Raw genomic sequence first — 25,642 nt, 5'->3', positions numbered from 1 at the left:
TATTGTTTCACAAGCAAATGTAACAAGCATAATAAATCAAAATAGTGAAGCTCAAGAGTTATTTAAAAATTTTACTGCTGAGCAGATTGTCACTAAAGTGCGTTATGAAAAAAAGAAGTTTTTGTATAGAAAACTCTAAATTCAAGATTTTGCATATATATATATATATATATATATATATATATATATATATATATATATATATATATATATATATATATATATATATAGCCAATTTACAAAAAGTTCATATATATATATATATATATATATATATATATATATATATATATATATATATATATATATATATATATATATATATATATATATAAACCTTACTTTGAAATATTTCTAATTTTTAATACTTTGATTAGATAAAAAAAACATGGTTAAAGTCATCTTTAAAAATATATATCTATCTTTAAAAATTTTTTAAAGATATATATATATATATATATATATCTTTAAAAATTTTTTAAAGATATATATATATATATCTTTAAAAATTTTGTAAAGATATATATATATATATATCTTTAAAAACTTTTTCGCGATCGCGAAACACGCCCATTAATGGTTTTTTTAAATCTTCTAGGCGCAATAAACAACGCTTGCTCAGCTTATAACGAGAGCATAAAATCACGCTCATTCAAAAATTTGTGGCGGAAAAAATAATAAGCTTTTATATGGTTTTTTTATAAAATATTTGTAATTAAATTTTTTAGGTAATGATAAAACTTGTTGATTTAACAGTAAAACTCCGCCTTCCTTATACTTATATCCTTATATGAAGTACTTATAAAAATATAAGCATTACGTCACTGACTTTCTGCATGTTTCTGTTTTGCTGTTTTGTCAGAACTTTTTTGTTTTGCACTAACATAATGAATGAACAGTTTGAAGTCATTATAGCTAATTTCAATAATGGAATGTTAACTATTTTAACCAAGTGCGCATGGAAACACAATGTGAATATAAAAATGTGCAAATGAAATGGGAATAGAAAATTAGGAAATAACTATAAGAAAGTTAAAGCCTCAAGCCAAACGTCAAGTAAGATTTATTTGATTTATTGTTAATAATATTCCACACATTATTTACACATTTGCTTGATGATAAGGTTTATGTTAATGTTAAATGTTGAATTATTTCAAAAATGCGCCAAAAAAACTAAACTAAGATAAAGTTAAAAAACCTTGAAAAAAATCTAAATGAAATAGAAAAAAATTAAAAACTTAACATAAAAACTTAATTAAGTAAAATAATCTTTTTTTGAGCAATCTTACAGCATTTTTTTTTTTCTACAGAATTCTTTTTTTAATGACGTAGTAAAACTTATATAATATATGCCGTTGATAAAAATTGAGGGGAAAATCTGTTATTTAACTTACAACTAATAGTTTTAAAGAAGAATTTCAAATTATTCTTGTGTTATCATCTACTAATTTTTTGACGATAAAAAAAAGTACTTAAATAAGAAATTATAAAAAAACTTAAATAAGAAATTATAAAAAAAATATAATAATTATCAATTAATTTACAAAAAAAGTTCATTATTAAAAAAATATCAAGAAATATAAAAGCCGTTAATCGTAAATATTAAGTTAACATCGTTTTAAATACATATCAAAACAACGAAAGTAAAAAATTTTATTATAAGAACCTATTAAGCACTTGCGTTTTTGTTTGGTTGCGTTTTTTTTTACCATTAATAGTTTAAAAAAATAGGGATCGCCCTGACCCCGAGCGCGCATATTTGCGCTTGATGACAACATATTATAATTTTACGAGCGTGATATAACATGCTTGGCAATTTTCTTTATCACAAGCCCTGTGTGTATATATATATATATATATATATATATATATATATATATATATATATATATATATAATATGAGTGTATATTGGTACATGTTGTATTCTATTTAAAAAAATAACTCTTGTCTGCTTAAGAGTGATTTATATTTTTTGCAAAATAGATCAAATTATATTAAAATAATTTAAATTAAATTAAAACAGTTAATATAATAGAGGAAATAGGTTTTAGATTACCTATTTTAAGTTCTCAATCAACATCCCATAAATTACAAAACGCTAAATTTCACTAACAACAAAACGAAAAAGATCAAAAGTTTTTCCTCGCAAGAGCCTTAAATGAATTAAGAAATAAAACTAGCTCATCAAGTTTAATAAAAATCAATAATAGAAAAGCTTAAGATCTCCTTCTGTTTTTTAAATAAATTTAGCGTTGCGTGATTATGAACGATTCCTAAAACAATAGGATTAAGGTTACATTTTGTTCAACAATGGATCATGAAAATTATATAGGACTGAATTTTTGGAACGCATCTTTTATAACTATTATTTTATTTTATATACTTTAATTACAACTTATATATAGTTAGTTCCTTATCTGTTTCAGCTGAAACAGATAGTTGAAATTTATTTGATGCAGACTTATGATGTAGCATGATGCTTGAGATAAAATCTCTGCTTAACCAGGCACGTCATCCTCTCCTTGAGGTGGTTTTAAAGACTGTTACAGTAACCATACGTGTTATATATTAAAATATATTTCCATCAAAACTACAAAGCTTCTTTAAAAAAGTTTGAATAATATAAAGTTAGAGGGGCGGGTATGACATTTTTTGGAATAATACAGTATAAACCTTATCAATTTAAATGATTCTTTAAACATATATAACCTAAAATTAGTTTATGAATTTAATTTATTGTGTAATTTTTACTTTTTAGCATTGCTTAAAAAACCTCTACTTTTAAACACCATACCACTCTTCCACCCGCCGTTATAGATAAAAATAAACTACTCACTGTTTCTAGTTCACTGATTATATAATGTGCACATTATCTTACGCTAAAGATTTTAGCCACCAAAAAATACCTCCTTTTAAGGGTCCAACCTGTCTTATACATTCTTAAATGCTCTTAAAAGATGTCTCTCGATACCCGATTTTTCTTAATAATTCAGCGCCTTTGGTCATGTACATAAAAGTTTTACTCGATTTATCAAAAGTAATCCATGTAAACCACCATTAAATATGCATATTTTGTTTAAAACTAACAAGTTTTTTGTTAAACCTTAAAAAAAAAAATTTCAATTTTGAAAAATTATATAATTTCTTTCATAAATAAGAAGATTACTCTTTGGATTATGGTTTTTTACTGATATTTGACCTAAAATAAACAAAGAATCAAGGTTTTTACAAGCGATTGGTATTGCAACCTTCAGAATATCGGTAATGCAACTTCTACAACATACCCAAGATACAGCTAAAAATGTATCTTCTTTTTATTAAAAATTATTTCGGTATCTTTCATACCAAAGATAACAGAGTCCATCACTCACTTTCATAATCACCCATTAACAAAATAAAAATTATGACTTTTTTTCGATTTATCATGAAATCAAGTAAGCTTTAACTCAAGTATAATTAGAAACTATTTATACTTGGTTTAATAAAAAAAAAAATTCATGATAAATTCATATTTTAGAGATATATGATATTGGTGATCATTATATTTTTAGGGGTGAAAGACTCGTAACAATGTTTAAAATCATATCAGAATAACAATTTAACCATCACCCCATTTTTTATAAAAACTATAACAAAATATCAAAACCTCTGTAATGCTACGCGCCATTAAATTGGAATAATAGCACAAAGTTGCATTATCGAATAAATTTCAACATACTGATGATTACGATGATGATAATCATAATGATAATGATGAGGACAATAATGATGATGATGATGATGATGATGATGATGATGATGATAATGATGATGATGATGATGATGATGATGATGATGATGATGATGATGATGATGATGATGATGATGATGATGATGATGATGATGGTGATGATGATGATGATGATGATGATGATGATGATGATGATGATGATGATGATGATGATGATGATGATGATGATGATGATGATGATGATGATGATGATAATGATTATGTTGTTTATAATGATGTTTATATGTGCATATATATACAAAATATACCATGAATTTTGAAAAAAAAAATGTACTTAAGGATGTATAAATATTTATGTAGCCTGGGTCATAAACCCGGTCCTGGCCCTAACTATATTTTATAAAACCTGGCCCTGACCCCAGTAAAACATCAACCCTGGTCATTAGTACATCAGTACTAGTATAAGTACAGATCAAATCTCCAAAAGATTTGCAACAATGAAACCTGGACATGATCCATTTATTATATTATACATATACATAACCGTTCTAGTATATTATAATAAAATGTAATGCAAATGTCAACCATGGTTAACTTGCATTACCTATTATATATAAATATACTAAAGAGATAAATCCTTCTTCAGTGTATATATCTCAAGTATATGCTCTATTTTGGTTTGCTATAAAAAGATCAGGTCACTTCAAAAACTGAGCAAAGATTCTTTCCAAAATGATTGAGCTGACAAAACCCCAAAATAAATTAATACACAAAGTTGTTTTTAAAAACTTGGAGAAAAATGAAAAATAATAAATAAATTATGAAACTAATAATTTATGAAAAAAGTTATAGTTACAATTTTAGCAGACAGAATTCCATGAAGAAAATAAATTTAAAAAAATAAATCAAATCACTTTGCACAGATACACATATTATTATAATTTTATTTAGAAAAATAATTATAAAAAGATACCTTAGCTTTATACTTCTATTTGTTGATAGATTATTTCATAATTTAGTATCTAATTGCTAATTAACTCAACAATCTATAAAAGTAAAAACAAACAAAAAAAATTTAAAAAATAAAAATACATTTCTTTTATAAAATGAAATTTTAAGAAATTATTTAAAATAAATGCATTTTAAACATGCATCACATAAACACACAGATATATATATATATATATATATACTATATATATATATATATATATATATATATATATATATATATATATATATATATATATATATATATATATTAAATATGCATCACACATTTTTTGTGAATGAAAATTAAAAATAAAAAAGAATAAAAAATACATCTAGGTTTAAACTTACAAAAATAGTAGCCTCCATCACTATAGAGTTCCTGCTTTGGTTTAGGGTAGTAATTTTATTAAAAAAGAACAAACTTTTTCTAAGAGGTTGTCTTTTTCAATACAATTACTACCCCCAATTTAATATATAACAAGACTTATAATTATAAGACTTTTTATATCATCTTAAAGTTTTAGATGATATAAAAAATTATTTATAATTAAAAGTCTTGTTATATACTTATATCTTGGCAATGGGAGAATTCAGTAACAAACCTTAACTTAAAGCAAAAATAAATTTATTTACAGTTGCGTTAGGGTCATTTCATATGAAATCATACTATGTCTCCCTTACATCTTAGAATTATTCTATTTTTTAAATCATTTGAGGTTCATATTAAAAAAATGATAACTGAGAAAATGTTAGATAAAAACATATAGCAATAATGCTGTTGAAAATCTGCTGTAGTGAAAATCTGCAACACAAAAAATCAACTTTGATAAACATTATCTTGATTTTTCATGCTAAAATGGAGCTAAAATTTTCAGCTAAAATTCACACAAAAAAAGGGAATTATATATAAATGTATTCCACCCCCCCCCCAAACATCCCACTCCCCCTACCCGCAGGCACACACACACATTTTTAACATAAAAATGTAAAAACATTTTTTACATATAAATATACACATTTTTACACATAATAAACACATTTTTTTCATAAAAATGTGTGTGTGTGTGTGTGAAACTAATCTAAAGTTTCACAATACTTTTGAAACTTTAGATTAGTTTCAAAAGAATTTTGGAAGTTTAAGAACATAAATTAGCAATAAAAATAATCAATAAAAAACATAAAGTTAAATTTAATAACACATTATATAATAAAAATAATGAACTCTTTTATAAACTTTTTATAAATTTTATCTTTTCTAAAAATTTTATTCAGGTTTAAGATATTGTTAAATTTGCAGTCACTTTAAAATTTGAATAAGTATTTAAAGTTTAAATACTTATTTAAATTTGTTAATTAAAATATAAAAAATAATAAAAATATAATAAAAAAATAAAAGTTTCCCAAGACTTGGCAAAGCTTTTGCAAAAAAATAATGTATATATAATAATGCCAGGTTAGAAATTCTGCAGCTGATGTTTTAAAAAAGTAGAAAAAACTAAAGGTGTTAGTTCACAAGAGTGGTTACAAAAAGTAAAAAAATAATTAAGTTTAACAATTTTGTAAAATTGCTTGGAATTTGATCAGTCAAATTGTGTTCTAAGACACGGCAAAATTGTAATAACAAATCTATATTTTCTTTTCTCACTCTCTTCGTGAATACTCAATATATATACATTTGCAAATACCCACGAGGGTATAATAAACATTATAAACATAAACATAATAAACATTATAAACGTTTTATACAATATAATATATGACGCACCCGCAACGTTCCTTCTGACGCAACACAATAATAGTTTATATATAATGCAATTATTTACACTAATTACAGTTTATATATAATGCAATTATTTACACTAATTACAACGGTTGGTATGTTTCCATTACGCAAAGTCAGGTGGTGTCTTTTAGTCCGCAAAACTCATGTCTATTCCGCATAATTATTTTTTACACGAATATTTCTTTTATTTAATATAATTAAACTTATAAACTATTTTAGCAATGCTTTTTTGTTTGTTCTGTGTAGCCGAAAGGATTATAAGTAGAAAATATTAACTGCAAAATGAACTAAATTTATTTTTCATATGATAAGATATCGGGAGACGATAAGAGTTTAAGTTTGTTAGAAGATTCAAGTCTTATTAAGGGTAATTTGGTAATTTTATGGTATTATATAATTTATGATATATATTATACAATTTTATGTATTTTGTGCATTTGTAATTTTTCCAAACTTGATACTTTTATTTCATTTTTATTATTTTGAACTATTAAAGTCATTATTGGTAGGATATTTTTAGAGGGAAAGTGGATATGTGCAGAATCATACGAGGAAATACTTGCTTTGATTCATAGCTATGAAACAGAAACGGTGTCAAAGTTTTCATGCTATTCTTCTGCTGACAAAAACTTTGGTAATATAAGTAAGAAAAAAAAAAGAAAAAGAAAAAAAAAAGTAAAAAATTAAGGAAAAGGAATTGCAATATATCAAAAAATAATTGAATAAAAACTTAAATTTCCCAAATCCAAATTATAAAAATAACTAAAATATTCAACTTTTTTTCATTTTTTAATTTAATTCTTTGGTAAGAAAAATTTAATTTAATTATAGGTAAGAAAAAGTTTGTCAGTTGCCAAGATATGGCTATCTTTTTTTTGGTGATATCTATAGGTTACTTTATACATAACTAACTAAAAATTAAAACAAATTTACCAAGTGACTAATTAACTTAGTTTTGTCTCGAGTATTAGGCAAAACGAGTAATAAATAACTCCTAAAATATACTATTTATCCTATTTTTAAATGTCTTTTTTTTTTATACGTTTAAAAAAGCTTCTGTCAAACACTACAAAATAAGGGTTAGTGCTGAAAGGCGGCGCAGTGCGGCGCGGCTACAAATAGACGGCGCGGCTTAACTAACTAAAGCTGGCCCACTAATAACCAGCTTCAGTTCCGGCGCAACCCAAATGTTAATAGAAGTATTTGTCTGACCTACCAAATTCATGAGTTACATAATTCATAATTTATTTTTGCTGTAATGCGGAAATGAAAATTGCGTTGCATACCTTATAGAAATATTTATATTTAAATATTTATATAAGGTATATCATATACTTATTTATTTATAGTTATATTATATAAGTATATAACAAACTTGAAAACTTTAATAATGCAATTATAGATAAAATATAAATACACTACATGTTTATAACAATAATATCTGATCACAGTTTCTTTAAAAACTATGAAATGATCCAGGACATAAAGAAATTTAATTATAGTTCACAAATAAAGATCAAAGAAGTTTTAAAATTTCCAGATTTTATAGTTTTATTTCTTTTAAATTATGTTAGTTTTATTTAATTTAGAAAATAATGAATTAACATTAATAAATATTTGATTAATAAATGTTAGCAAAAAAATTCTCAACTACCTTACCAACTACCAATTCTACCTTGCCAATACCAATTCCCTACCAAAGGTTCCTCGCCTATATCCAACAAGTTTTATAACTAAAAAGCCGATTGCTTAATGATTCAAAAGAATCTCTTTTTATTTTTTTCTGAGAAATATTATACAGCTTTTTGAAAAAATACTAGTTTATGTTGGTGCATTTTTTTTAAATGCAGTACCTCTTTAGATTATAGAAGATAGTAAATGGAAAAAAATTCGTGAGGCAATTTTAAAAAATGAAACAGTTGGACAAAAATGTTTTCAATTTTTCTTCCATCAATGAGTTCTCACAATGGTCACTTTACTGGAGATGAAAATAATTTTGTATAACATAATCTGATTTTAACAATAACTAATTTTAATCACAAGTTGTATAAATTTTTACATCATCTGAATATATAACTAGTTTTGATGAAATGCGTAGGAGATTAGAAATCATTGTGACAAGAGAAATGTTTAAAAATAGTGTCTATATATGTCAAATAAAAATTTCTTCCCGTCAAAAAAACTATTCGGTGTTACATGTTGGAAACAGTAGGAAAGTAAAGGTATTTAAACATTGACCAAGAATGTCTTATAAAAAAGGTAGAACAATGGAAAGTTGAAAACCCTCATAGAAGATTTTATCTTCGACCTAAAGGGATAAGTGAAAATTGTATATATTTGGTATTTTACTGTAAGCGCTCTTGATTTAACTTCAATTTTCACCGAGCCACGTTATACCATTTTTAACGAATCTTTATTTTTTTTTATTATTTTTAACGAATCTTTGCCACTTCTGGCTGTCATACGTTTGATTGTGTGATGATGATGTTCAACAATTCCATTTCCAGATGGTCTGTAAGCACAACGAAACAGGTTGGACACTCTCCATTCTGCGCATAATTCACCAACGAGTTTTGAGCGAAAAGGCTTGCTGTTGTCTAGTAGAACTTGCCACGGAGGTCCTTTTTCCCGGAATATTTCTTCTAAATGGAAGCACACAGTTGTTTCTTTCTCGTTCTGTAGTTTTCTCCAAATTGCAAACTTGCTTCTTTTGCCACAGTCAACAATAGACAAATTAATCTCTGATTTATAGTGGGCTATGTCAATAGCTAAACAGTGCCAGATCTTTGCAACTTCAAGATTTCCTTTTTCCCATCTAATTGGTGCAGGATCCACCAATAAACATCTTTTGCAACTTTTCACGACTGATTCAACGTCTTTTCTACAAACTTTCTCCTTCGGATATCATCAAATAAAGGGTTCGATTGACTCCAAAGTGATGAAGATTATGAAACATCAGGCGGTACAATATTTGCTGTCACTACAGAATGGTTTGAATGCAGCCAGTTCTGTGGTACTCACGTAAGAGCATCGACTTTATTTTCTGCTGAATTTACCGGGAAAAGTTTAGCTGATGTTTTAAAAAAGTAGAATAAACTGAAGGTTTTATTTCACAAGAGAAGTGGTTACAAAATGTAAAAAAATGATTAAGTTTAATAATTTTATAAAATTGCTTGGAATTTATCAGTTTAATTGAAAAGTGTTCTAAGACACAGCAAAACGACACTATAGACAGAGTTAAAAAAATAGTTTATATTTAATATTGAAGAAGGTATAATAATGACAGAAACAAATAATGAAAAATTTCAAACAATAAGAAAAACAAAGTATCTGAATATTTTGTTCAAACTTCAAATTTAAAATGAGCTAAGGACTCCTATTGCCATTAAAAAATTTTTATACCCTATTAAACTTTTAGTTAACTTTTATCAAAATAAAGAGTTTTCAGGAATAATGCCAGGAAAAAAGAGTACTTAATGAATTATATGCTGCATTTAAAAAAGACTCTTAATTTTAAAAAGAATTTCAAGGTCAGTTCATCAAAGTTTTGTACTCTAATTGCTGCACTACAACTAATGCATCAGGTACTCACAATACATTTGTGTGCATACACCATCAGGTACTCACAATACATTTGTGTGCATACACCATCAGGTACTCACAATATATTTGTGTGCATACACCATCAGGTACTCACAATATATTTGTGTGCATACACCATCAGGTACTCACAATATATTTGTGTGCACACACCAAAACACAATGCTTCTCGTTGATGCCATTAAGTGGAATAAAAGTTATAAAGTATTTTTGGTTTTTGATTTTTTGAAAATGAAAATGCAGAACGTATGCAGCACTAATGTAACCAATGTCCTGGTATTCAAGCATTAAAATTTGTCTACAGCATTAAATTTTATCATTATTTGATTATTAAAAAAATCTAGCCGATGCACAGTGGGACAGAGTGAGCCAAAATACCAGAAAATCAATATCAGCATTGCACAGTGAAAATTTGTTATAATGGTGAAGACATACTCATTAGAGGAAATATTTAGTTAAAAAAACATTAAATATTAATTTAAGCGTAATTTTATGCGGTTATTTACACGTTAATTTGACATGTGTCAAAATTTAATGGTCAGTTGATGAGAAATACTGAACATGTAAAAAAGATGTTTTGTACACAAAGAATACCAACAAAATCTTTCATTAATGTTATAATATTTAAGTTTATGACAAATACATGCATCGAAAAGTAATATTTTTGATGTTTACACTGATAAAAGTTGTCTTATCCATTAAAAATATTTTGTATTTTTCACCAAAATAAATCAATTGTTTTAATACTTTTAATTATATTATATAATTACATGTTTATAACTTTATTTATGCATTTTATATATAAATATAGCTATTCTAATAGAAAAAAGCTACGAAAATAATTTTGGCACAAAAAACTCAATTTTGTCCCAGTGTGCGATGTACTATGTTGCAATGGATACGCAACGCAATTTAACAACTTTTATCATAAAAATTTTTGTTTAAAAACTGAGATATTTTTTTCTACTAACCATGGTAGTCGCTTTAAAATGCGGACATTAGTACAATCTTTTTTAAATGCAATACATGGTCTGGGCATGGGAAATATGAGCCGTGAACTTCCTTGAAAAGTGCTCTTCCACGGTGCTCTTCGATAAGACCGTGAGAACTTCTGGGAACATTAATATTCACAACAACAACAAAAAGTTAGATTTTTGGAAGAATTTTTTTTTTTTAAATCGATTTAAGTTTTACTAATTCGCCTTAATTTGTTGAATATGTGAACGATTAACTTTTCAAATGCGCTTTTTATTTAACATGTTTGAGGAAAGAAAAAAATGATTTCCTAGAGCAAAAAAATTATTCTTCATTTCTTCAAAATTAATAAATGGGGAGTCCCTGATAAGCTGGGGAGGTAGAAGGAACAACTAAACTAAATGTCAACCAAAGCCTCGCCTTCCTGACATCCGTTTATATAGCAGATGAGAGTATGCACCAACGACATTTGGATGCTAAAAATGTTCCAGGTCAGGCACGATCGTTCAGACTTTCTCAATAATTGGATTGTTATTATATGCAAGCGCAGTAAAATTTACATGTTTCATGAGTTTTAAAAATGGCTACATATACCGAATTTAACAAACTTCTCATCGACAACGAGCTACGTTTTCTAATTTTTGGCCATTAAATATGCATTTAGCCGCTTATTAAAAGGAAATTATTATAAAAGTAACTTCCAGTACATAATGCAATGTTTTAAATAAAATAAAAAACCTCTCAAAATGAATATAATGTAATTTCAGCAATAGTTATTTAGTGTGTTTTTATTGTTTTCAAATCCTTTTTAAAAAATTTTTGAGCGTAGAAATTTAATATTTTTTACTTTTTCAGATAGATGAACTTTTTATCTTCTTTGAATGTTTACAAATATTAGTATTTAATTTTTTTCTCAAGATTAAAAGATATATAATCAACATTATCATTTTGTAAGCTTTTACTACACTACTCTATAGTAACAAACATAACTAAATAAATGTGATGTGAGTTTAGAGTTTTTCTTAACTTTAAATGTCATAACTTTTTCAATTCTTATCAAAATTCATAAAGCTTGGTATCAAAAAGAAGATCTTAAAAAGGAGAAAAAGAATACATAAAAGACGTATATGGGGCGTTAATGTATATATATATATATATATATATATATATATATATATATATATATATATATATATATATATATACATTAACGCCTCATATACGTCCATACGTATATATATATATATATATGTGTGTGTGTATATATATATATATATATATATATATATATGTGTATATATATATATACGTGTATATATATATATATATATATATATATATATATATATATATATATATATACATTAACGCCCACATACGCCCCATATATATATATATATATATATATATATATATATATATATATATATATATATATATATATATATATATATATATATATATATATATATATATATATATATATTATTGGATTTAAATTGTTAAAACATCATAACAGCCGTTGTCAAATCGTAAACAAAAATAAGTGTTGTCAGTTACAGCGTGAAAATTGAAGTCTGTCTCAAAAAACATACAATATTAAATTTTATTAAAAAACAAAAATCTGCGATAAAATATTCAAAATATATAGTTAATAAAATATATAGTTTCTAAATGTATAAAGAATTTTTCAGTTTTTTTTTTAAATCCATTTATTTCATCATTAAATTAAAAACTACAAATTTAATTAAAATTTGTAGTTAAAGACTAGCCAATGGAGTGACACCATAATAGTATAAACAAATAAATAACAAAACAAAGTTCTATATTCTACAAATAATTTGTTTAAACATTTCTTGTCATGATTACTAAAGAATGTTTTGATTTATTTTGTCCGTTGACCCACTGTCTTTCAACTTTCAATATAAATTGAAAGTTGAGAGACAATATATATGTAGACAATATAGGGGTGTGTTTCTGTGTGTGTGTGTGTGTGTGTGTGTGTGTGTGTGTGTGTGTGTGTGTGTGTGTGTGTGTGTGTGTGTGTGTGTGTGTGTGTGTACAAATTAGGGTACAGAACAAAATTTTTTCGGAACGAGTGAATACTGAAGCCATTTGATGCGCTGAACACGATTGTTGGAGAACTTTTTGAATTCTTCACACTCCTTTTGTCAAATTGCGGCCATTTTGAAAAAATGGCCGCCAAAATTGCCTTTTTTCAAAGTGTTTTAACCATGCTGTAGACAAAGAATTCAGAAATGCGGAACAAAAAATCAGCGTTCATAAGTTGCTGCGTCCTTTGGCAGGAAAAAAAGTGTTCAGTCCTCCCAGCACCACCATTTACACTTTTGGACATTTTGCATTTCTAAGCTTTTGTCACCAAGCTGTCAAAAAGTTGTCAAAAAACATACAATATTAAATTTTATTAAAAAACAAAAATCTGCGATAAAATATTCAAAATATATAGTTAATAAAATATATAGTTTCTAAATGTATAAAGAATTTTTCAGTTTTTTTTTTAAATCCATTTATTTCATCATTAAATTAAAAACTACAAATTTAATTAAAATTTGTAGTTAAAGACTAGCCAATGGAGTGACACCATAATAGTATAAACAAATAAATAACAAAACAAAGTTCTATATTCTACAAATAATTTGTTTAAACATTTCTTGTCATGATTACTAAAGAATGTTTTGATTTATTTTGTCCGTTGACCCACTGTCTTTCAACTTTCAATATAAATTGAAAGTTGAGAGACAATATATATGTAGACAATATAGGGGTGTGTTTCTGTGTGTGTGTGTGTGTGTGTGTGTGTGTGTGTGTGTGTGTGTGTGTGTGTGTGTGTGTGTGTGTGTGTACAAATTAGGGTACAGAACAAAATTTTTTCGGAACGAGTGAATACTGAAGCCATTTGATGCGCTGAACACGATTGTTGGAGAACTTTTTGAATTCTTCACACTCCTTTTGTCAAATTGCGGCCATTTTGAAAAAATGGCCGCCAAAATTGCCTTTTTTCAAAGTGTTTTAACCATGCTGTAGACAAAGAATTCAGAAATGCGGAACAAAAAATCAGCGTTCATAAGTTGCTGCGTCCTTTGGCAGGAAAAAAAGTGTTCAGTCCTCCCAGCACCACCATTTACACTTTTGGACATTTTGCATTTCTAAGCTTTTGTCACCAAGCTATGCGGCTAGTTCTGTCTTTGTCTACAACGAGTACAAACAATGGCTGAATGTTAAGAATGAGCTCGGCGGGTTCTGTGGATTTGATTCAAACCAATTTGGAAGAGTCGCAAATATTTCCAACCAGTTCATAAAACAGAGAGAGTTAATAATATAATTTTTCAACGATGTGTTTAACATAAATTCTAATAAATTAGTGCTGGCAGTATCAACGTACATTCAAAATGATTGGTTTTAGTTGTGTGCCGAAATTTGAGTTGAACTCGGCGGTATCTTGATACTTCCAATAATGGATCTTCTGGGAGTGGAGACCGTAAAATCTCCACAAATGATAAAAAATTTTGAGATGGTTTGCAAACATTTTTTAAAACTAAAATCCCTGAACTTAGAAACCTGAAAGCCGAGAAAAATCAGGAACGCTCAATAGACAGTAATCTGAAATTGGCTTCCAAATATCCGGATATCGCTTGCGAAAGTTTGAAACAGGCACCTCTCACCAACCTAGGGTGTGATTTAGAATTCACAAAACTTGACATCAAATATAGGGTGGCTCCACAACCGTCTCTACGTTATTGTAGATTGCAAAATGCATGGAAGATCTGTGATTCAGTTTGATATTGAAATATCATTATCTGAATGTCAGCTCCTCAGCAAAATATGTTATTTGCGTCTCACTGTAGTTCCTGATATCAGACAGAGAAAACGTGTAAAATTGGACAACGGAAAAATCAAAATGCAAAAGTTCACTCTGAAAGAGTTAAGAATTTCTTTAAAAAACGTTCTCAAGCCTGTAAATGGTCTTGTCGACAACATTGGTCGATTACTGAAAAGCGTTTTAATTGCTGAATAAATACTCAATAACATATTCAGTTTATGATGAATATATAAGAACAAACTGTGGCATATTAATTTCGCCTCTGAATCACTGTGACTCAAATTACAGATCAACCTCTTAACTTTTGAAATGTCTCAGAATTGTAAATTGTAGCATTTAATTCACATATACAATAAACCATGGTTAATACATCAATTTAACATTGAAATTTGAATTCCTTGACCCAGAAAACCATAGAAAGGACATATCATATAGTCTAAGGAATCGTCCATAAATTATGCAACGCAAAATATATTTAAAAAACAGAAGTAAGAAATATTAAGTCCTTTTACGCGGCGATATTCATTAAACTTAAATGGGCTACTTTGATTTTTTATCTAAATTAGGACTCTGCAAAAAAAAACTTTTGATCTTTTTTTCTTTTTTATTTATTGTGAAAGTTTGCGTTACGTAATTTATGGACGATCCCTAAACTGGATCAAGATGTTGAAACCGAAGAAAAAATTATAATTATAGCAGCCATTTTGAAAATCCGATCCGACATCAAACGATGTAGTACAGCAAAATGCTTGGTGGATATCTTGGTAGATACGTGTTTAGTATGGAATTAGGCCTCAGAAAATGAGACCTAATTCTATGCTAAATATCATCAAACGTTGTTTGACGATGAAATAGTCCCTGGTTTTAAAGAAAAATAGATTTGTAACATAATTTTTTTTAGAGATTCTCGACCATGATTTTAGAGTTTCATGGCGTATTTCTTTGGTCGTTATGTAGCTTTTTTAATATTTAATTTGTGTTTTCATTAGTACCATTTCAAAATAAAAAATTAAAAATTTAAAGTTAATAAATGCTAATGAAAATAAAAATAAAATTATCAAAGCAAAATCAATAAAGTATAATATAATAAATTTGTGTACAATGGACACAAATTCATTGCATACAAATTGTATATAATATATATTGTTACTACTATATTATAATATTGTAATACATAATATAATTATTGTAATAGATTACATAAACTATATAACATAATTATTGTAATACATTATATAAACTATATTATATAGTTTATATTACCTGTCTTATAAAAAAGAATATAAGTTAAATGCAAACAAATCACATAGTATATAAACTATGTAACATAATAAATTGATATACAATTTGTGCATAAAAATTTATGTTACTTAGTTTTTAAGTAACTCATGGACTTTATAGCCTATTATATGCATTGTAATCATATAATTATATATTTTTCAGCTATATACATGAATGTAAGTGAAATTATACATCTATAAATTAAGACAAAAGTAGTGTTAGGTGCACTCTAATGATAGGATCAGATGAACACATCAGTCTCCTTAACAAGTCTTCATTTGTTTTAGAACGGGAGCATTTTCTTGAAAAGAACTCACGGAATTTCTTGAAAAGAACTCACGGAAGTCCATGTTATGTGCTTCTTGTGCCTCCTCACTGAGTATGCCAATTGGCAAAGCCATTCGATCCACAACTTGCCAACCATAAATAAAAGTTCGTTACAGGCTCTGTGGCATGTGGTACCATGGATACTGGTTCACATAGTGTTCAGCTGTTTGAATACAGTAGTCTGTAAGCCGAGATGAATCAATAACATATCCTGATAATAATTTACACAAAATAACCATCAACGTCTTAATGATGCTGACATCTAGTTGGAGAATTTTAGCAGCGTTCTCTGCATTTTGAAAGAACCGTCAAGCAGTATTGTCATCGTTTGAAAATTTGCTTTTGAGTTGATGCCTTTCTATATTGAATTTTTTTTTTTGCTGCATTTTGTGTAGTCCACTTCTTTATTGTTAATTTGAAGCCTATTTTGAGAAGACATTCCATAAGTCTGATCTAAGCATGGAAAATTGAAAGCCCATCATTGAGTCTAGTTTTAGTAATTGGGAGATTTTTTGCAGTATTATAGTCATTCATTTTCGTTGGATGGCAACCACAAACTAAGCAGCATTGTGATGATTTTGTTGCCGTGGATAGTGCTGTGGTAACTTTTCCACCCACCATTATAATTTCAATTTTGTGAAGAACTGTAATTTTTTCATAATTTGTAGTAAATAATTTTTCAATTGTTGTGAAGGAATTGTTGTTCTTCTTTTAATACATCTAATATTTCTTTTTATAGAAGAATATTATTGGTCTGCAAAATAAAGTGAATGGTGGACGAGGGTTGGCACAAATAATTATTTTTTCACCATTACTATACCCAGATAACTGCAAAGGCACAAAGCAAGTGAGGAATAAGCTGACTTTGTCTGTAATATTTCTGTTTTCTTTTTCTGTTGTTGTTTAAGTATAAATGCTTTGGTCAGTTGATTTTATTTATTCAGATTTTCACTCACTTCCTTAAAATGAATGTCGTAATTCAATAATCTCAAATATATCCAACACAATGTCTGACCGAGTGTCAGCAAACCACCTTACCATTACCAAAATATGTGATACCTGGGGCAAGAATCTTAACTAGCTAAACTGCCATTTGCACCCTCTAGACACAATTGCTATTTCATGTCGTGAAGCCTTAAAATCTTTAGAATTGGAACAGTTCGGATTATATGGAAATGATTGTATGGCAGTCAAAGTTGTATTAGCTATAAACAAGATGAGATTTAAAGATGTCAAGGGTGATCCAGAAGGATTTGTAAATTTTTTTAGATAATAAAAAACTATCGCCCGGTATTATTCCAAGATATTGTGGAAACCGCCTTCACATCCTTTTTCATACTTGTTTTATTTTTATGCAGCGTTATAATGATTTACTACAATATCTGACCACTGGAACAGTAAAATGCTCTAGTTTACAACCACTTTTACGAGCAGCAATTTGTAATGCAACTGCTATAAAACAAATGGGCGTGCTTGCACTATTTGGAAAACTTCTCACTGGATGACAAAATTTTATGTATCCCCTGAGCAAGTTTTGATCATGTCACTGGTAACCAGGTAGTAAAAGATGTTTTGAAAACAATTACTAATTGAAATTTAATTCTGCTGCAATATTTTGCATAAATACAGATTTTTGGGGGAAAAAATTGCTACCAAATATTTTAAAACCAATTACAACTTTATGTTTCATTGATGACCAACTTGTCAAAATGACCTCTGCTTGTCTTGATGCAGTCGAAAATGTCTTGGTTCAACAGTATAAGAGATATTTCTACCTTTCTCTTACTAAAACACTCAAGGAGGAGACAACTAGTGCAAGGCTTCATAATATAGAAAGTGAGGAGTCAATTGGCATGTTTAGTAATGCTAAAGGAAGATGCCAAAATGCAACACTTTGTTATATATCAAGCAAATTAAGATCCAAAAAGAATAGGACTATAGATTATCAAGATAATCTTGAAGAAATGCATAGAGAAAAAGTATTTAAGTGGTCAATTTACATGGCATGAAAATAAAGAATTAGAACTAGACTAGAACACTTCGAAGAATAAACCTCTAGATTAAATGAAAAATACCACCAGATTCGTGCAAAAAACCACCAGATTAATGCAAAAACCGGTAGATAATAAATATAAACTATAATAGTAATAATAATAATAACAATAAGAATAAGAATAATAGTAATAGTAATAATAATAATAATAAATAATAATGATAAAAGTAAAAACTAGAAAACAACTTCAAAATAAAAGTTTTGAACATTTTTAAAGAACTAGAAAGTTTTTCACTTCGAATTTTTTTAAATAAAAAATGTATTTCGAGCAGAGATATTTAAGAGACAGGCATTTAAACCCCAAAAAATGGATAAATAACAAAAAAGGAAGTTGGAATGCGAAATATGTATATTAAATTTATACAAACACTTATCTGCAAAGCAACTTGAAGATTTAGATGATGTGATGTCTGAAAGAATTGTTGGCAGAAAAATCTGTCACGAATGGTATCTACCATTATAAATGACAGACTTAGAATGATCAGTGGTGACACTGATCATTCTAAGTCTGTCATTTCTAATGGTAGAGTTAAAAAAGAAAAAAAAAGATAACAAGACAGAATTTACACTGTTTCCTACTGGAAACAAGATGAAACTGATATTGAAGCTGTCGAACATAAGATGATAAAAATCCAGCTAGCTGCTGATGTTGTATTAGGGGAGTTAATATTTTCTTAAATTAAATATGAAAATATTGCATGAAAAATAAGTACCGGAAGTTTTGTGGCTTGCAAAGTAGTACCGCGAGTTTTGTGACTTGCAAATAGTTACAGCAAGTTTTGTCCCTTTACATGACAAAATGGATACTTAGATCCACCTTGTAATGTGGCAAAATAGTTTTTTATACTAATTTCTCTATTTTGTTAAAAAGTATTTTAACATTTTTCTGAAATTCTCATAAAAAAATTTTTTTTTAGGTTCGGAGGGCGGTTGGGGTGGGGGGCGACATATGCCCCTCTCATATAGGCGGTTTATACACCACTAGTTACTATTTTTTAAAGTATTGAAAATTAATTTTCGTTTTTATAATAATTTACCTGTTTTTAGTAATGATTGAAATGTTTAAAAGAATGAAATTTTGATAGGTGTTGAACCTGACCCACCAACCCAACACCCAACTTTATTATAGACTTGTAATATTAGCTAGTGATGTGGAATAAACTAATAACATCTTGTTAAACATAAAAATTGCTTGCTAACAATAAAATCATTTATGAAAAAAAATTTTTTTTTGTGAAATGTTGGTAGTGGATTGGCACTCCCTCTGGATCCCTCAATGCACCCTTTACCTAGAAACTAGTTTGAAATTTTTACATCTATCTTTTGATACCAAGTTATTGGTATTTGAAAAAGAATTGACAAAGTTATAACAATTTATGTAAAATAAAAATTTTTTTTGACCACAGTTTTATCAAGAAATCCATAAATCAAAAGTTTGCTACTAAAAACGTCATAACTTTTTACAGAATTGTCCAATTTCCATAACTTTTTCACCTTGAAAATATATATACTGACCTTAAGTCTTTTCTGTAGGCAGCTATCCAAAACTAAAAATTTTGATATAAAATCAAACAACCTCTAATCGAGTCTCGATGACCTAAATGTATGCACTTATAATGATAAAATTCATAAAACAGAAATTAAAAGCTGTTATAAAGATACTGATGAACTATATGATTTAACAAAAGAAAAAGAAAAAACTTTATTTAAGCTCATTCATTTAAATATAGCATCCCTCTCTAAGCACTTTTATGACTTGGAACAGTAACTAAAATCTGTTAACCGCGAATTTAATGCAATATGATTAACTGAAACAAGGGTGAATTATAATAAAACTCCAGTCACTAATATTTCTCTTAAAGGATATTCTTATGAACATACACCAACTAAATTTAAGGCTGGAGGTTTTATACATAAGTAATAAGTTTGTATATAAACTTCGCAAAGACCTCGACATATATAAATCCAAAGAACTTGAATCTGTCTTTGTTGAAATAATCATTCCTAAAATGCATAAAATCGTTTTTGGTTGAATATATAGACACCCACTAATGATGGTTGAGGATTTCAATAATTTCTATATCACTCCATTGTTTAATAAACTCTCAAAGGAAAATAAAATGATAATTTTAATGGGTGATTTCAATATTGATCTTTTAAAAAGGAATATTCTATCGACAAAGGCAGACGCGGATGCAGCATTTTTTGATGTTTGAGAGACCTAACTTCCAGACATGGAGCAAACTCCAAAAATTTATATGTTTATACTTATATCAAATAAGGATACTTTGAAAAAAATTGCAATGATTGGAGCCTGGGAACAAAAAGCCCTAAAACTTTAGCTACACCTGCCCCAAACGTGAGATCAACAAGTTGATAAAACATTTTTTCTACCATTCTCAACCAAGTATATATTCATCGATAAATTTTAAAATTCACACAATACGAGTCAACAATTTTATTCGTTGTTATGTTGAAGTATATCGCTTTAAGTTTTTATTATTTTTTATTTTGATTATCTAATGTTTTTGTTTCTCAGATATGTAATCTTGAAATTATTTAATATTTAACCTTGGTTTTAATATTTAATCTTGAAAGTATATAATTTTTATTTTTTGTTATGTATATGTTTTTTGATTTTCATGGTCGCTTTCTTTGTTTTAGCAATGCTATATTAGAGTGAACCATCCGTTGTAAATATTACTTTCTTTTATGTGGCTCATTTATTGTAATAATTTTACTGGAAATATATTGTTATTATTGTTATTGTTATTATTGTTTCTCAGTAAGTCTTATTTATAACTTACAATTTACTTTTTTTACCTAATTTTAAAGTAAAAAAAAAAGATCAATGAAAGTATTTATGATTGTATTTGACATTAAAAGATACATCTTATCCTGCAATATATTGTAGATATTGTGTGGATTTCATTATTAAACTGTTTTGCTGCAAGAAAGCTTTTGCCAAAAAGATAAACACCATTAGAAAAATAAAGAAACGACAAAAAATTTTTATTAAAATTATTAGGTGCCGTTTTTCCACCTGTGGCAAATTTCCTCATAATACAGTGAATGCATCTGAAATTTAAAATTGGATTATTTTTCATGTATAATAGATTTTGAAGATATGCAATATTGAAGGTATGCAATATAGAAGAGCCATTATAGGCAGAAGTGCTCCTTTCTCAACTAAATTTTTATCACATAATCTTATGAGTTGAATGTGACAAAAAACCTTTTTGTAAAACAAAGGAAGCGAAAGAATAAACTTGTCTTCAGAGGAATTATATCAAAATCATCTTATTGTCATTCAACCAAATTTAACACCAAGCAAATAATCTTTAAGTAATATAAGTAATAATTTAAAGCCTTGTATAATACGCGGCGCAGCTGTTGAAAGCAAAAAAAAAAAAAAAAAAATGGAAAAAATTCAGGAAGATTAAACAGTTAATAGAATAACAAAAAAATATTCCTTATCAAAATTTATTAACAATCCATCTGATTTTGTAAGTTTTTTTTATACAACATCTTGGGAATGTCCATAAGTGGTACAAATTGATCAATTAAACGCTAAACTAACCACTACTTCGTTCTCTTAGTTTACTTCGTTCTTTTTGTTTATTTTGTTCTTTTCGTTTATTTTGTTCTCTTTACTTCTTATATTAGTTGCACCACATTTTGCCGTGTCACATGCTTACATTCGGACAGTACAGTTTTTATCGCCATAGATTACGGCTCCTCCGAATTTTTCAATAGCATCCGTTTTAAAAATTAAACCGAATGGTTTGTCTTTTACAATTAACGAATTAACCATCCGATATATTCCATCAATATATAATTTGATTACCATTTCATCTAGTATTTGCGCAGTTCTTCCTAAAGTTGTGATGAATTTTTGACTTTTTGAAACGAATCCGCGTGTAGATTCAGCATGAACCATTGTAATTGAGCATCCAGAACCAACTAATGCTGTTTGTAACATTCCGTCTGTTTTAACTTTTAATGATGGCAAAGCCGTTTCCGGGAGAATACTGGTTGCAATTATTTCCAAATTTTCCCTTTTCCTTTTAAAACTTGCAATCGTTTGATGCAGTCTTTGGCTTGATGATTGTGAGAACAGTTCTTGCATTTTGTCTCGCAGTTCCGGGCATAATGTCCAAATTTCCCACAATTAAAACTTATTATTTAATTTGTTCCGGCAAAACCAGTTGTTTGGAGAAGTAGCGATGTTGCTGCAACCATTATATTATCGGAACCATCCAACTGTCGGGCTTTTTGAGTCACTCGTTCCGAAGTAATAGCAACCTCAACAGCCTTTGCAAGTGTAAGTCCTTCAGGTTCCAGTAATAGCCGTTTGATTGTAGCTCCATCTTTAAAGCCAGTAATAAATTGGTCGCGCATCCTGTCATCTCTATCCGTAAAATTTCCATCTTTCAGCAGCTCTTGCAATCCGTCGTCAAAATTCCGTCACACTCTCGTTACATGCTTTTTTGATTGTTGCAAATTCCAAAGCGTAGTATTAAAGATAACTTTGGTTTATAAAGCTTCATAATATATTCCTCGATCTCTTCGTAAGCCACTGTGTCGTCTTCTGGGTATGCCGGTAAGCATAGATCTTCTAATGCAGAATAAATCTGTGGTGGCAAACATAATAATGTTATCGTTTTTCTCTTTGCTTCGTCAATATCAATTGCTGCAATATATGTTTGCAGTTGACGGATAAACCGTTGGTAGTTTATATTACATAAAATTACATATTACATAAAATGATTTCTATTACATAAAATCGTATATAAATACAAAGTTATAATTCCCATGACAATTACAAAACTACAATAGTCATTAAAATAATAATAATAAATGAATGCTTCACTTTTATCATGTTTATCTACGTGACTTTTACCACGTATACGTAAAAATTTTAATTCACCAACCTTGATAGAATAATTCACCAACCTTGATAGAACAGTTTCTCATAGATAAAGGTTTATCAGAAAGTATTGATAGATGTTTCTCCATATTTCATTTGCAATGATAATGAAGTAAATTACATTGTTACTGCTATTGAACCAGTCAAATTGGCAGATGAAGCCCTTTGCCGACAGGATGCAACTCTTCTAAGACCGGAGGAAATTTTTAAGTTTCTTGTAAACAGAATAAAACAATAAGATTCAATTTTTTGCATTCTAATAAAGAGTGTAGTTTTGAGACTTTTTGTAAAGAGAAAGCAGTGCAATCTTGTAAGCTTGCACAGATACCAATCCAGAATGTATATCCAACAATCAAGAGCATAACGTTTTTAAAATGCTTTGAAGTCTGTTTTTCAAAAGGCTGCCAAAAATAAGGTGTCTAGACCTTTTCCAACAATTCCAGATGACTTAGATTTTATTCTAGAAGTGCTTGACTCAACAAATCTTGACCAAAATCCAGTTTCACTTTAATATAAACTCAAGGATGCAATTAAGCATTCAAGCAAAAGAAAGCACGACAATTCAAACAACAAATTCAAAGCCATTTCAGAAGAAATGTTGGTCTATGAAGCTACTTGAAAAAGAGCTACCACTCTTGAACTTTTGTTCAATGCACTAGAGAATGCATCTATTTAACAAGTATTAGGCCTAGGTAAACTTGTTCTGCTGCTGAATTATTCGTGACAAAAATTCAATCCAGAATGAATGACAACTTATTTGAAATCCTTTGTAAACCTTAGAAACTGTTTGTTTCCTGAAATTTCATTTTTTTATCAACTTTATTTCAGCTAAATCAATATCAGATAAATCAATTTATCAAATTTTTATGGTTGTTTTATTTTTTACCAATTTTACCAATATTTACCAGTAAAATATTTACCATTAAAATATACTTTTTTAATTGATTTACTAATAAATTTAAAAGTTGGTAAAAGTTCAACCCTATTCTTTACACCTTCTTGGATTATCATTCACTACTGATCTATCATAGAAACAATATATACAATCAACTGAAAAGTTTGAAAAGTTGTGATTTCATTCTCTACCTCTAAAAAATCTCTTGTTTGTCCTTGTATAGAGCATTATTGTCATATTTGGGCTGGTTCTTCTAATGATGCTCTTTCTCTTCTAAACAAGGTCCAAAAGCGCATTGTATACCCAGTTAGACCTGCTCTAATTGCCTAGCTTGAACCACTCTCCCATTGTCATGAGATTGCATCTCTTTCTTTTTTTGCAAATTTTAACATAGTCATTCTCACTTGAATCGTCATTCAGCAAAGTTGCATCTTTTTACTGTATCTGCCTCATCATGCTCTAAAAACTTTAATTTATCTAACTTTTATACAACCTATAACTTTTCAAGCTTTCTCACAGTGGGACAAAGCGTGCCAAAATACCAAAAAGTCAATATCAGCATTGCACGGTGAAAGTTTGTCATAACGGTGAAGACATATTCATTAGAGGAAATATCTAGTTAAAAAAACAATAAATATTAATTTAAGCGTAATTTTATGCGTTTATTTACACGTTAATTTGACATGTGTTCCAAAACGCTATTTTGCATTTTTTTATTTATCAACTTTCTTACACTTTTTTTGCTCAGCTTTTAAAAATAATTTAACGTAAATGTAATCATTAGTTTTTATGCATCGAAAACAGACAGTTTTCGATATTTTTTTTGCTACTAAACTTTACTATTAGGTATCAGATATTAACTATCCTCCAATATCCTCCAAACATTTGACTATGTAAATCTAATGCTAAAGGTATGTAAATAGCCATGCATCATAAATATTTTGCAACTTTTTGCAATAAAAAAAGTTATAACAAAAGATTGGTCTTCGGTCAATGGTCAGTTGATGAGAAATACTGAACATGTAAAAAAGATGTTTTGTACACAAAGAATATTTACAAAATCTTTCATTACTGTTATAATATATAAGTTTTGTAAATATAAATCTAAAAAAGTTATTTTATGACAAATACATGCATCGAAAAGTAATATTTTTAATGTTTACACTGATAAAAGTTGTCTTGTCCATTTTTTATAAATAATATTTTTTTAAATATTATATAATAAAATGTTT

The 25,642-nt window shown here is 28.0% G+C and overlaps 1 protein-coding gene across 1 annotated transcript in view; it reads right to left on the bottom strand.

The window, feature by feature from the left end:
* The window catches only part of LOC136091227 (terminal uridylyltransferase 4-like), a 91,874-nt gene extending 85,244 nt beyond the window's left edge, over positions 1-6,630 (bottom strand). Inside the window, exons 1-2 of the mRNA XM_065818384.1 lie at positions 6,491-6,630; positions 4,706-4,778 (exon numbers count right to left, since the gene is read on the bottom strand). The gene's annotated coding sequence lies outside the window, so the exon portion shown is untranslated. The remainder of the gene's footprint in view (positions 1-4,705; positions 4,779-6,490) is intronic.
* Positions 6,631-25,642: the final 19,012 nt, after the last annotated feature.

The sequence above is a fragment of the Hydra vulgaris genome, chromosome 14 (genome assembly GCF_038396675.1).
Source record: "Hydra vulgaris chromosome 14, alternate assembly HydraT2T_AEP".
In the NCBI taxonomy this organism is placed as follows: Eukaryota; Metazoa; Cnidaria; class Hydrozoa; order Anthoathecata; family Hydridae; genus Hydra; species Hydra vulgaris.
This window is presented reverse-complemented; position numbering and strand designations above follow the sequence as displayed.